This window comes from Pongo abelii, chromosome 21 (genome assembly GCF_028885655.2).
Source record: "Pongo abelii isolate AG06213 chromosome 21, NHGRI_mPonAbe1-v2.0_pri, whole genome shotgun sequence".
Lineage (NCBI taxonomy): Eukaryota > Metazoa > Chordata > Mammalia > Primates > Hominidae > Pongo > Pongo abelii.
The window spans coordinates 64,065,344-64,079,125 of NC_072006.2; the positions used below are offsets into that span (position 1 = coordinate 64,065,344).

Genomic DNA, 13,782 nt, shown 5'->3' on the forward strand with positions numbered 1-13,782 from the left:
ATGCTGTGGCGCGATCTCGGCTCACCGCAAGCTCCGCCTCCTGGGTTCACGCTATTCTCCTGCCTCAGCCTCCTAAGTAGCTGGGACTACAGGCGCCCACCACCACGCCCGGCTAATTTTTTGTATTTTTGGTAGAGACGGGGTTTCACCGTGTTAGCCAGGATGGTCTCGATCTCCTGACCTCGTGATCCTCCCGCCTCGGCCTCCCAAAGTGCTGGGATTACAGGTGTGAGCCACCATGCCTGGCCGGGCGTGTGCTTTTCATGGCATGTCGACAACAAGCCCTCACGCAGAGCAGGCTGACCGACAATGCCGCATGCAGGAGGTTCCCTGGCTCTGGGGCCGGCTGACCTGGGCTGTCATCTCAGTGCTGCCGCTTTCGAGCTGTGTGGCCTTGAGGAGGGTTCTGGGCTTCTCTGAGCTGAAGTTATTTCCTTGTGCAACGGAGACGAAAACACTTGGGAACAAGGCTGTGGAAAGACTCATAGCATGGTTGCACATGCTTGGCAAAGAACCAGTCTGTATAGCTTGCTTGTTTATTTTACTTTTACTGAAGGCATTATGTATAACGATTATGTTGTATATTCTACCAAACACATCAACAAGAGTGTCCAAGATTTTGATGCATATTGAAACGTCCACGTTACTCTTTAGCATAATTTATTGACAACTGCTTGTTTTCTTGTGATTCTCCCTTTTTCCTAAACACTTACAAGAGAAAAGCCACACTTAACTGTAAGTTCTTACTTATTAAGGATAGTCTTTATTGAAAGTGGTGGTAGATGGATAAGTAATTAACAAATGGGTAAGAAAAACAGTAGGCTTCCCCACAGGAAGGAGACAAGGCAGTGAACAATCCACAAAAGGAGTGACTATAAGGACCTTTTAATTTTGAGAGATATTGGATACATAGTTGTTATCTTTCTGTTTTCAAATTCCCCCAGCACCCCACCTCCATGGCCATATCCTTGTTCCTTGCATCAAGCAGAATGGCTCTTCCTCCAAAGTGAACCTTGGGCAGCCTACTCTGGTTAGAGTCCTGCCTGCCACCGCCTCCTTGTGACCTTGTCCTCCCGCCCTCCTAGAGGCTCCTCCAGGGCTGCTTCTCGTAGCCATTTCCTGGTGTGGCTTCAACCACTTGCTGACCCTGTCTGGGTCCCCAAGATCATGCTTGGCTTCACTCCCCATTGGAACACAGCCTTGACCTTCTCCTGTGCGCCCCTTCCCAACTCCAGACATCCCCCTCCTGATCCCGGGAGCCAGTGCCTCACTGCTGGCAGAAATCACATAACCAAGCCTCAACACATTTTCCACAGCCTTGGCAAAGGCCAAAGGGCTGCTTGCCAATCCTTTTGTGTATCTCAGTGTGGCAAAGTTGTTAAGACCGTGGTTCAAGTCTCACCTCCACCCCTCACTGGAGACACCATACGTCTTCTGCCAACCTGCCAGATGCCGCCTTTCACAAGTCAGCCCCTGAAATCTGACATTGTCTGTGAAGCCTTCTGTCTGATTCATCAGAGGAGAGTGAATACCCGTGCGGTATCCATTGCGGGCTGGGTGCAGGATTCTCCTGGCCCCTTCTGCAATCTCAGCCCTCTCACAGGAATTAGGCACTTGCTCTTGTCTCTTTCCCTAATAGTATACTATGCTTACCTTGCACCTGATTTACTTGGCTTTATTTTATAATCAAATCAAATAATTTATTCCAAGTAGTCTAAATTGAAGTTTTATTTTCAAAACTATAGGCGTAAGCAGTCTTTCAGTAGAATACCCACTGTAGTAAAACTTCCTTAACGGTTCCCCTTATGTTGCAGATTTTCAAGGCTTCACCATTTTCAGTGTGATTACTAATATAGCAGGAAATCCTTCAAGTATGTGGCTCTCTCTCTACCTAGGATTCTTTCTTCAGGATAGATTCTCAGACACGAATGTCTGCAGAATGCCCTGTGCTTCTTGAGAAATGATGCAGAATTGCCATTCGGAAGGGTCGTGCTGACTTGTGATGCTACCAAAGATACACAGAGGTGTTTGATTTCACTGCACCTCTATGAGAATTGGGAAATGGGACAGAAAATCATCTGGGGATAATTAAAGAACCCGAAGGTCCTTAGCACCTTGCTCAAGCCAAGTAAAATGAGTTTTTCATATTACGATTTTTTTTTTTCCAGCAGATTTTAAGCTATCTACTTGGGGGCAGAAATAAGAAAAAGCAGATGGTAGGGGCAATGAGGTTGTGGTAGAGTTCGAGGGAGTGACTGAATCTTGGGTGCTGGTTGGAAATACTGTCCATGGGTGTCTGGGTTGAATTGGATGGAAACAACACTTGGAGAAGCCTGCAGAGGGGCTGAGAGGGGAGGGAGAGCCTGTGTGGACTGGAGGCTCAGGAGATGAAGGGCGAGAGGGTTGGGTGCACGCTGGGACTCAGAGGCTTACATTCTTATGTGCGGGGAGTACAGAACCCGCCACAAGTTAACTCTATGTTGGCCATGGTTATGGTTACCAGAAGTGGGGTTGGCTTTGAGGACATCAAAGCTTCATGATGCCAGGGGGCTGCAAGGGTCCCCTCCGTGGGCATTGGGCAACCCAGGAGACGGCTAAGGAGACTGAAGCCAGCTGCTGGGCACTAGTGGTTTGAGTGAGGAGGAAGAGACCAGAGAGGACTGGGGCCCAGGGGCTGGGACTTAGGGGTGGAGGGGGCTGTGAAGGTCTGTGCAGCTTCCATCTGCCTGTTGTAGGTCCCTTGCAGGGAGGCATGGCGGCCTGAGCTCTCTCCTCACTTGGGCTTTCTGTGGCTGAGGCAGAAATAAACAGAGATGGACATCAATGTGCTGGCGTGTGAAGGGACCCCACGGGGTTAGCTCCAGGCAGACCTAGGCATTGTGTCCTGACAGCTCTTCTCTGAGTCGCATCTCCTGTTAAGCTCTACGCAAGCCATGGCCTCACACACCCTGTGAGTCTGCCCTCTCCCACCCTGCCTAAACCAGGCCACTGGTCTATTTTACAGGAAGATAGGGTTGGACATAGCATCAGGGGTCACTTGAAAGGCACAGGGCTGGAATGTCAGGTGGATTCAGGGCCTGGGGATACCATTCTGTGACAGCTGAGCTGTGGGCCCATTGAGCTATGAGCAGGAGGAGCAGAAGGAGCTCAATTTCAGAGGAAGAGAGAGACAGAGACAGAGGTAGAGAGAGAGACAAAGAGATAGAGACAGAGACAGAGAGACAGGGAGAGAGAGAAATAAAGGAAGAGAAACAAAGATGGAGAGAGACAGAGACAGAGAAAGAAAGAGGGAGAGAGACAGAGAGAGAAACAGAGAGAGAGAGAGAGACATTTAGAGAGACAGAGAGAGGGAGAGAGAGACGGGGACAGAGAGAGGGAGAGAGACCTGATTTCCACATGCAGACTGAAGCAGGGGCGGGAGCCCACTCCCGGAGAGGAAGGGGACATGCAGGGCAGGCTGGCAGTCCAGGTCCCCTGAGATCCAGAGAAGTCCCATCACACCCCTTGTGATCAAACTGGTCTGAGTAGGCTTCTGGTCCTTACATGGTGTAATCTTTAAAACAGTAACTCTTACTATTACCACATGAAACTGTAGCACTTCCCTTTCGTTATCTTTAACGGTCATTTATTGACCAACAGAGAGACCCATGCTTGGGGAGCAATGTCCAAGGTGCCCAGCAGAGGCACAGCAGTGCTGGCAGTCCTGACAAGTAACATGGGACACAGACCACGTGGAGATGTCAGCCTGGAGGTGCCTCAGTTGCTCAGGGTGATGATATTCTATTGTAAGTCCCCAGGTTGTCATTTAAACCTGTCTTCTGTCTTGGGATGGGCTAACGGTGAGATGAGGTGATCGCAGAGCGTGAGGCAGGGGAGGTTGAGGTAATAATGTCAGATGTAAAAGTAAAAAAAATCAACCAACCCTCTAGCCCAGTGGGCGTGGCTGGCCCGATGACCTGTGGGGCTCCCACAATAAGAGTACAAGCAGCAGGCCCTGCCACCTGGGCTGCTTTGCCACAGGGCATTTGCTCCAGTGTGCTCTGCCTCCCAACTAGCCCGTCTCATTGTCTCATTCATTGACTTCTGCCACTTGCCTTTTCGTGCATGTGACTTGAAGACCCTTAGTCTAAGCTGCGAATCCTGAACACGTGAGGCCTTGTGATAGATGCCACTAAACATCACAGGAAACAAAGCAGGGACACCCTCGCCACGTAAATTCAGCTTTTCTGATTACAAGACAGAAGGGATTTTTCTGACTTTCCTCTGTCTTCAGAAATTCATACAGAATCCTGATTTCATCACAACTCACCAGATTTTCCTTCCAGGCCAGCCTGCCTCTGGGGCTTAGGTTTCAGACCAGAGGGGGTGGAAATACAGAGGTGGCTCCATTGCCAAGGAAGCCCTGAAAGGCTTCCTGTCCTGCTTCCTTTCTCTTGTGCTGTTGATGGCCTTTCTGTCTAAGCAGATGTGTGTCACAAGGAGGGGCAGGTGTGTGTGGTGGCCATTCAGGCACTGCTCGTGCTTCTGAGTTAAGATCTCCTACTTAATTACTGGCTGGAAATAAGCAGTGAATTCTGCAGGGCGATCCACAAGGGCAGTGTGGCTCTCCTTCCTAGAACCACAGTTGGTTTTGTTAGTTTTGTAGAGGTGAGCGTATACACCTGTACCGAGGCAGAGGTGGGTGTTTACACCTGTACACAAATAGAGGTGGGCACATACACCTGTACGGGCTTAGAGGTGGGCACATATACCTGTACGGGGTTAGAGATGGACACGTACGCCTGTATGGGATTAGAGGTGGGCACATATACCTGTATGGGGTTAGAGATGGACACGTACGCCTGTATGGGATTAGAGGTGGACACGTACGCCTGTACGGGATTAGAGGTGGACACGTACGCCTGTACAGGCTTAGAGGTGGGCACGTACGCGTGTACGGGGTTAGAGGTGGACATGTATGCGTGTACATGGTTAGAGGTGGGCACGTACTCCTGTATGGGGTTAGAGGTGGGCACATATGGCTGTACGGGTTTAGAGGTGGGCACGTACGCCTGTACGGGATTAGAGGTGGGCACGTACACCTGTTCGGGGTTAGAGGTGGACATGTACAGCTGTACATAGGCTCCAGGCTCTTCCTCCTGCAACAATGAGCTGCCTCATTTGGTTCATTGGCCTTTCTCACAGTTTGCAGGGGCTGTGCAGATACAACTCCTTGCTCAGACATCATTTCAATTTGTTTCCTGGGAACAAAGCTCTCCCCCATTAAAGATACATCTTTTTTCTCTATGGGACCCTTTGTCCATATTAGGCCAGGTCCTCTCAAAGCTCCTTCCAATTAGGCAGTTCAGGAAATGACATGTGCCTTAGATGACAACTCAACAGAACAATTCAATGCCTAAGTTTTTAAAAAATTATTACTTATTTATGAGCCAGAGTTTCTTTCTTGTTGCCTAGGCTGGAGTGCAATGGAGCGATCTCGGCTCACTGCAACTCCACCTTCTGGGTTCAAGCGGTTCTCCTGCCTCAGCCTCACAAGTAGCTGGAACTACAGGTGCCCGTCACCACACACAGCTAATTATTTTATTTTATTTTATTTTGTATTTTTAGTAGAGACAGGGTTTCACCGTGTCGGCCAGGCTGGTCTTGAACTCCTGACCTTAAATGATCCTCCCACCTTGGCCTCCCAAAGTGTTGGGATTACAGGTGTGAGCCACTGCGCCCGGCCCAAAGCCTAAGTTTTAGTATAAGACTGATGTGTCTTCAGATGCTGCCTCTGCCATTTGCATGCTGTGTGACTTCAGCCTGGCAGCTCAGCCTCTCTGAGCCTCAGTTTCTGCAGCTGTAAAATGGGGACCAGAACTGTCTCTACTCCCTAGGGTTGGAGGGAGAGCCCTCAGTGTGAGCCCCAGTGTGGAGTAGGGAGGGTTTCAGCACTGAGGAATTTTCTCAGCATGCCCTGTCTCAAGACTGTGTTAACTACTGAAGATGGGGTCAATTACTGACCCCTGGGGACTTAATATAATCAGTGCTGCTTTTCCTCATTGCCTAATTTATTATACTCAAGAAGTGGCCTCCAAATGAGGAGAACCTGATCCATGGCGAAGCTGCCTTGAAAGTTTTCTTTCAATTCTTTTGGTAACAACTGTATTGAGAGATAATTCACATATCGTGAAGCTCACCCATTGGCAGTGTACTGTTCAATGGTTGTGAGTATATGAGTGGTGTTTTGCAACCATCATTGTGGTGAAATTTAGAACATTTTCTTCTCCTCTAAAGAGAACCCTGTGTCCATTAGGAATCACTCCCATTTTCCTTTCCCCCAGCCCCTGGCCACCTCTAACCCACTTTCCGTTTCTTTAGATTTGCCTATTCTGGACACTTCATAGAAACGGAACCACATGATATGTGGCGGTTATGACTGGCTTCCTTCATTTGGCATCATGTTTTCGAAGCTCATCCGTGTTGTATCATGTGTCAGCCCTCCATTCCTTTTTATGACAGAATGATATTCCACTGTCTGGATACACCACACTTTGTTTACCCATTCATCAATTGAGGGACATTTGTGTTGTTTCTATTAATTGTTTTAACCTAAATTGCCTTTCACAACGTTCTTGTTTTGCTAAAACTGTCTGCTTATCAATTGTAGAGTTCATTAATTCATCTCTTTATGTGCCCAGTGAATATTTATCGAGTGCCCAGTAAGTCTTGGGTGCTGTGCAAGGCATTTTGATGAATCTGTGAACTAGGGAGGTAAGACTCTTGTCGTCACGGAAGGTCCCATTCTAGTGGGGGCCATTTAGATGCTGCTCTTTCTTCTGATCTTTAGCGGATGACCAACAACAAATAGCTATTAATACATACCATGACGTCGGTGATGATGAATGTGGTGGGAATGGAGCTGGCTACAGGGAAGAAGGAGTGATGGGTGCTGTTTCAGATGTGGGCACTGGGAAGATGTCTCTCTGGGGAGGGCAAGGGGTGCAGAGCCATGGATTTCACTGGTCTGGGTCAAGTTCAGAAATGGGTGGACTGTGATGAACCTCTGAAGACCTGGAGATGGGGCCACCTTTTGAGGCAGAAACCTCTCTTTTGTCCTGTGAGAAGTCTGACTTGGCTTCACAGAGTGCAGTCGTCCCCTGCCCTGGACAAGCTCATGTGAACGGCCAGAGTGTGGACACACATCCACCAACCTGTGTTCTCAATTACGTGGAAGCCTCCATGTTCTCTCTGCATTTGACCTCTGGAGGGTAAATGAGGACAGGCATCTGCTGGGGGGCAGGCACTTTTACTGTTTCCATCCTGGAAGGTCCGGGAAGACCCCAGGCTTTTCTGTTGTTAAGGTGTCCTGGAGGGAGCATTCAAGCTTGTGTTTGTTGGGCCTGTGACAGCACGTGGTGCTTGTGTTTACAGCCCGCTCCATGTTCCATCTTCTACTGCACTTGGCTATTTACAGGTCCATAGGCCCAGATGGTTCTGTGGTTTCTGTCTCCAGAACGCCTCCCCAGTCCGGCACTTATTCCCACTCTCACTGCCATCTCCTGGGCGTTGCTCACCAGCACCTTAAATGTTCTTGCCACTTCTCCTCTGCAATCTCGTACTTTCTGCTCTCAGACCAAGGGCTAGAGGCATGCCTTCTGTGCTCATGTGCACATGCTTTCTCAGCAACCTTGTGAGGCTGCCCCACCCCCTCCACAGCTCCTCCCTGGTCCAATGGGAGACAGCATTTGGTTTCAGAGAGAGCCATGTGGTTCTCCTTCTGTTTATTCTGAGCTTTTTTTCCTTCATTTAGCATCAATTCCCATCGTGGAAAATCACAGGAGCCAACTGAAGGGGGATTTCCAGAATATTTGGCCTTCCTTGGGCCTTGGTGAAGCAGCTTCCTTGGCCTGGGCAAGTGGGGCTGGCTGGGGGTACGGCTCCATGCTGGGTGAGCCTCCTCTCTCCTTGCCGGGGAAGGGCTAGAGTAAGAGTCGGTTTCTCCAAAGCGATGATGCATTCTTTCTGTTATGGGTCTGGCTTGGAAGCCACAGAGTTCAAAGGCAGCGCTGGGAGGTGGCTTAGCCCTCCTCTGCTTTAGTTGGTGGAAAGGAGAGGTAGAAACCTGAGGTCAAAAACAGGTGGCCCGTGGGCATAGGTCAGCCTGCAGACTTGGTTGGTTTGAACACAGTGTTTGTGTGTTTCATTGAACCAATATTTAAATGTAGGGAGATTTCACACCGATATCTGGCTTTTCTTTCTGGCTTGGCTTGAAAAACTCAGAGCTCGGGTACTGCTGGCTATTGCTGGGCTAGAAGGTTCATGAGGACGGAATTGTCCAGCTGTGATATTGGCTCTCAGGGGGCTGCACCATGCCTGGTAGATGAGGTCCATCCACTTAATGAAGGAACAGACTGGCCATGGGCTCTTGCCAGGCTGCATGGCTGCTGCCTGCTTTAGGCAGGACCTGCCTTCTCCAGTTAGGCCAAGCCCCTGACCACCTACGTGGAGAATTCACACCTGGTTCACCTCACCTACTTACCTGTGCATCCAGCCTGGCCTCTCTAGGACATCTGCGTCTGGTCCTTGGGAGCAACTGTAGGCATGAGGAATGTGCTGAAAGCGATCCTCCTTTATGGTGAAATGTGGCCCATCAGGCCGCAGCTAGAGATTCTGCCCTAAGGAAGTCTGGAGTCCCCTGGCTCTAACCACAGCTTTCAGAAGTGGTTCTCAAATGTGGGCAGTTTGGGCACTGTCTGGAGACATTTTCGGTTGTCGCAGCTGGGAGGCATGGTGCCACTGGCATCTCATGGGCAGAGGCCAGGGATGCTGCTAAACACCCCACAGTGCCCAGGACGGCCCCCGCCACAGAGCATCATTTAGCTTCAAATGTCAGTATTGCTGAGGCTGAGGATCCCCGCACTGGAGTCACAGTGCCCTGAGTCCCTGTCCCAATGCTGCACCTGCCCTTGACCTTCCTGCCTCCCCGAACCTCAGTTTCCCATCTCTAAAGTGGAGTGATCCTCACATGAACCTCTCTCAGCTAGATGGAGAGGAAATGCCATGGCCTGCATATAGAATCACACTCAGTGGTCGGGGTTGCAGCTCTGATATTTGGGGAGGCCCTAGCCATGGGGGCTAAGATCTGGGCTGTGGAATCCACCTGTGTGACTATGGTTGAGTCAAATGCCCTCCTGAGCCTCAGTTTCCTCATCTGGGCATCAAGAGAGGAATAGGGCAGCCTCTAAGGATGTGAGGATTAAGTGGTTTAGTGTCTGCACTCGGCACATGGAACCTGATAAACGTGCGTGAGCTGTGCCATCCTGACTCAGCAGTGTGGTTCCGGGGTCTCCTGAGACACCACTGTGTGCCCGACACCCAGCTCGCGGCCTCCTTCCCTCCACCATCTCTCTCCTCATCCATGAGTCGGGTTAATCCTCCCCCTTGACCCCACACACCCCAGCAAAGTTTTAGGAAGTTGCCTGTGGTTGCCCTTTGGTGCATGGACTCCAGGGTGGCTCCTGTGGAGGTGGGAAGACCCTCGGGGGCTTCCAGGCAAGAGAGGTGAGTGGGGCTTAGCCTAGGCTGTGGTGGTGGGGTTGGTGAGGAGGGGAGGAATTGGAGAGAGGCCCTGGACATAGAGCCCAGAGGAGTTGCCTGCAGGTTGGATGTGTCTGTTACGGTGAGCTGCAAGCAATCTGAGGGCAGGAGGGTACCTCACTTCCCTCAGCGTCTCTCTAGTGTGTGAGGCTGTGTAGTTTGTGGATTTGAATAGACTTGGAGTTTTTGGGGCATCTTCTTGGTACAACCCCAATTTATTTGGCGTCTTCTCAGAGTTTATCTGTGGGCGTGGCAGGAATGACCCCAGACTGGGTTCAGCCCTCTCTTCCTGGCTGAGCCTCTTTGGGTCTCAGTCTGCTCATCTGTAGAATGGGAATAGAATCCTTCACTCTGTGGCCTATTGTTTTTTAAGTTTTCAGTAAGACCTGGTATTGGAAGCCCCCATCAAAGTGAGGAGCTCATGAAGCACAGGCATTGGGCACCAGACGCAGGATCTCTTCCTGATGGCCGAGTGGCGTGGTGCTAAGCGGGGTGTCTGCGGTTCACCCCTTCCAGGTCAGCAGCACGGCAAGGGGCAGGCCTTGGATTCTCTTAGACCTGCTCACAGCCTGGGCTTCTGGGGCCCTGCGTGTGGCCAGTGCTCAGGTAGTTGGGAGCTGGCCTGGCGGCACCTGGGGCTCCCAAACACAAGGGAAGACAGGCAGCTGGGATGGTGACTCTGGGGACCCTGCTATCCTGTGGAGGCCCCAGGATTCTGACTTGTACCCAGGCTTGCTTGGTGCTGTCTTGGGACCGTCTCTGGGCTGGGACAGTGAACTCAGGGCCCTTGGATGTTAGTGCCTCAGAGCTGCAGAAGGTCAGAGCCAGGCCTAGGGTGGACCAAGTGGTATCTACACCCCTCCCAAATGTGTCCAAACTGGGTAGTTTTGTGCAGCTCAGTCTGCCTCTCTGAGCCTTGGTTTCCTCACCTGACCTGCACAGCAGAATAGGAGAAAAGCCTGACAGGAAGGCCAGATCAAGCTGGTAGGGCTTCAGTGCAGCCCCTGGCAGAGCAGCCCCGAAGCTTGGGAAGGCCAGGAAATCCCGAGCTGGTCTCCAGACCTGCCTGCCCCAGGAGTCCAGCTGCTGGTGAAATTCAGCTGAGATATCGGTTTTTTGTGCTCTGTACCCTGACAAGGGGCAGGAATCGGGAGCCAGCCTCGGCTGTCAGTGTCCTGGGCTGGCTCCCTCCCACCTCCCGCTTAAAGGTGTCATTAGCAAGGGCAAGACCTCTTCTCACAGGTGGAAACAACTTGTCAAGACAGTCTGTGGCTGCTGCGTTTAGAGACCCAGAGACCCTAAATGTGGACTAATGCCCCCAGAATGTTCAGAATTAATGTGCTGCCCCAGGCAGTGCTGGGGCAGGGGGCATGGCTCTGACTCCTGCCCTTGGGTTTGCCCCACTCTGCCCTCTTCCCCTTCTCCTGTCCCCGCTTCTCCTGTTCCTTCCCCTTTTCCTGTCCCCTCTTCTCCTGTTCCCCCTTGTTCTCGTTCCCCTTCTCCTATCCCCCCTTCTTCTGTCTCCCCTTCTGTTCCCTCCTTCTCCTATTCCCCCCTTCTCCTATTCCCCCCTTCTCCTGTTCCCCCTTCTCCTGTCCCCCCTTCTCCTGTTCCTCTCCCTTCTCCTGTTCCCCACTTCTCCTCTTCCCACCTTCTCCTGTTCCTGCCTTCTCCTGTTCCCCCCTTCTCCTGTTCCCCCCTTCTCCTGTTCCCCCCTTCTCCTGTTCCCCCCTTCTCCTGTTCCCCCCTTCTCCTGTTCCCCCTTCTCCTGTTCCCCCTTCTCCTGTCCCCCCTTCTCCTGTTCCTCTCCCTTCTCCTGTTCCTCACTTCTCCTCTTCCCACCTTCTCCTGTTCCCGCCTTCTCCTGTCCCCCCTTCTGCTGTTTTCCCTTCTCCTGTTCTGCCCTTCTCCTGTTCCCCCTTCTCCTGTTCCCCCCTTCTCTGTTTTCCTCCTTCTCCTGTTCCCCCTCCTTCTGTTTCCCCCTTCTCCTCTTCCCGCCTTCTCCTGTTCCCCTTCTCCTGTCCCCACTTCTCCTGTTCCCCCTTCTCCTGTCCCCCCACTTCTCCTGTTCCTGCCTTCTCCTATCCCCCCTTCTACTGTCCCCCCACTTCTCCTGTTCCTCCCCCTTCTCCTGTTCCCCCCTCTCCTGTTCCCCCCTCTCCTGTTCCTCCCCCTTCTCCTCCCTGTTCCCCCTTTCCCCCCCTCTTTTCCTCCCCTTCCTATTCTTTTCCCTTTTCCCTTCCCCCTCCTCCCCTCCACTTACCCCTCTCCCTCCCTGTCATTCTCCCTCTTCCCAGCTAATTGTATTGAGGCTGTACCTTGTGATAGGCACTTTGGGTATCTCTCTTAGCTCATGTCACACCATCCCTGGGGAAGAGTACCCCATTGTACAGGTGGGTACACAGAAGAGGGGAGAGATGCCCCCACTACAATGTGCTGGGAGCAGAATTTGGACCTGAGTCCAGCTCCCAAATCCCCTGCAGGAAGGATCTGGGCTCCTGTGGTGTCAGGAGGCAACTGCCTCTTCATAGCAAAGCTTCATTTGTTCAGTTCCTGGCTCTGGGCTATTGCGCCTGTCTCTGAGGGTCAGAGAGGTGAAATCCCCTGCCTGAGTTCAGATGGTTATGGAGTGGGGGTCCTGGTTCAGACCCACGGCTGTCTTTCTTGCCAGCAGCACTTCTTTCTTTGGGGTGATTTTTCCCCCAGGGGACACTGCAGTGCCTGGAGACATTCTGGTTGTTATAACTGGGGTGGAGGGTGCTTCTGGCCTCTGGCACGTAGCTGTCAGGGATGTGGCTAAACCTCCTACAATGCACAGGACAGCCCCCACCACAGAGAATTGTGTGGTCCCAAATGTCACCGGTGCTGAGGCTGAGAAACCCTGCTCCAGGCCCCTCCCCAGCTGACCCTGTGTTCCTGCACCTAAGCCAGCAGTAGACATACCTGCAGCAGCAGGTGTTGGGGCTACAGGTGAGCCTAGGTCCTCGACCTCCCCATCTGTCTGCCACCTGGGCCTGGGCCTGGGCCTGGAATAAAAGGTGCACCAAGGGTCCCTGGCTTCAGCATTGTTTGTTTTCAGGTTGCATATCAGACTCCTTCTTGCTTCCTGAGGTCCCTTGGAGCTTGGCCCCGGGCAGCCTCCCTGATCTAAGACTTCAGCAGCCGCCTCAGGACTCTGCATGGCCAAGGTCCCCTCTGCCCCAGATCACCAAGGTCATTGTGGCAGCAGTGGAAGCAGGGGAAGGAGAAGAGAGGGCCCTAAGAAAAACTCCAGTCCCACTAGTTCCTCGAACTTGCCTAAGGCCAGGAGAAGTTGCTGCCATTGTGGGTTCTGTATATGGGATTTAGGACTTTGGTTCAGGTGGTTTCTGCCAGGCTTTGGCCAGATGCCAGCCTAGGCAGTGTCCTGGCAGTGCTGAGTGACACATCTCGGGCACAGAGAGGAGTGGGCGCCTGGCCCTGAGCAGAGAGGAGGCTTGTTGGGGGCCAGCACTTGATCCACTGAGCCGGACCCTCAGACCCTGGGTTGCCCTCCTCACCCCCACCCCCGCCTCATCTCTGCTTCCTGCAACATCTATATTTAAAAATGTTGACAGATAATAATGGTGTTCAGCCCCAAAATGCAGACAGGAGCTTCCTGACAATTGCAGTGCTGCGCCGGGTTGGAGATTTTCTCAGGGAGCGGAGTGAGTCCCCAGGAGCAAGTGAGAGTGCCAGGGCTGTGAGGGCTGTTTGCCAATCTTGACCTTTCAGGGAGGTTTGAGAGAAAGACTCCAGAAGCCCGCAGGGAGAGCAGGGGTTCTGGAGAAGATGAAGCCCTTCATCCAGGATCCCTCTGTGACCATAAGGTGAGTTGCTTTGCCCCACATCTCTGGTGAGGTAGAGGGCAGGGACTCTGTTTAGGGAGCAGGCTTCTTAAAGGCAAAGGGCTTGCAAATTCTAGCAGCAGCAGGGCCCTAAGAGAATGGCTTTTTTTTTTTTTCTTGATTCGCATGACTGCATTTGGGGTCTGGGGTGAGGGGTGGGGGCTGCCCCTCTTGGAGCCACAGATGGGTCATTTTTATGTATCAAGGGAGTCAGACCAGGATCAGCCCTGGGTTTCTGCCACAGAGTCCAGAAAGAGTCACGAAGGTCTTTTGTTTGCATGTGAATGTTATTTTAACCTATTACTTCTGGGCTAAAAATAAAAATTCCCCTCAGATG

At 52.0% G+C, this 13,782-nt stretch overlaps 1 protein-coding gene across 5 annotated transcripts in view; it reads left to right on the forward strand.

Moving 5' to 3' along the window:
* PHACTR3 (phosphatase and actin regulator 3) overlaps positions 1–13,782 on the forward strand; it is a 274,833-nt gene that overhangs the window by 86,457 nt on the left and 174,594 nt on the right. The window contains 1 exon segment of one of the 5 annotated variants that reach the window (NM_001133115.1): positions 13,369–13,427. The exons of the other annotated variants lie outside the window; for them this stretch is intronic. The gene's annotated coding sequence lies outside the window, so the exon portion shown is untranslated. 5 annotated transcript variants of the gene reach the window in all.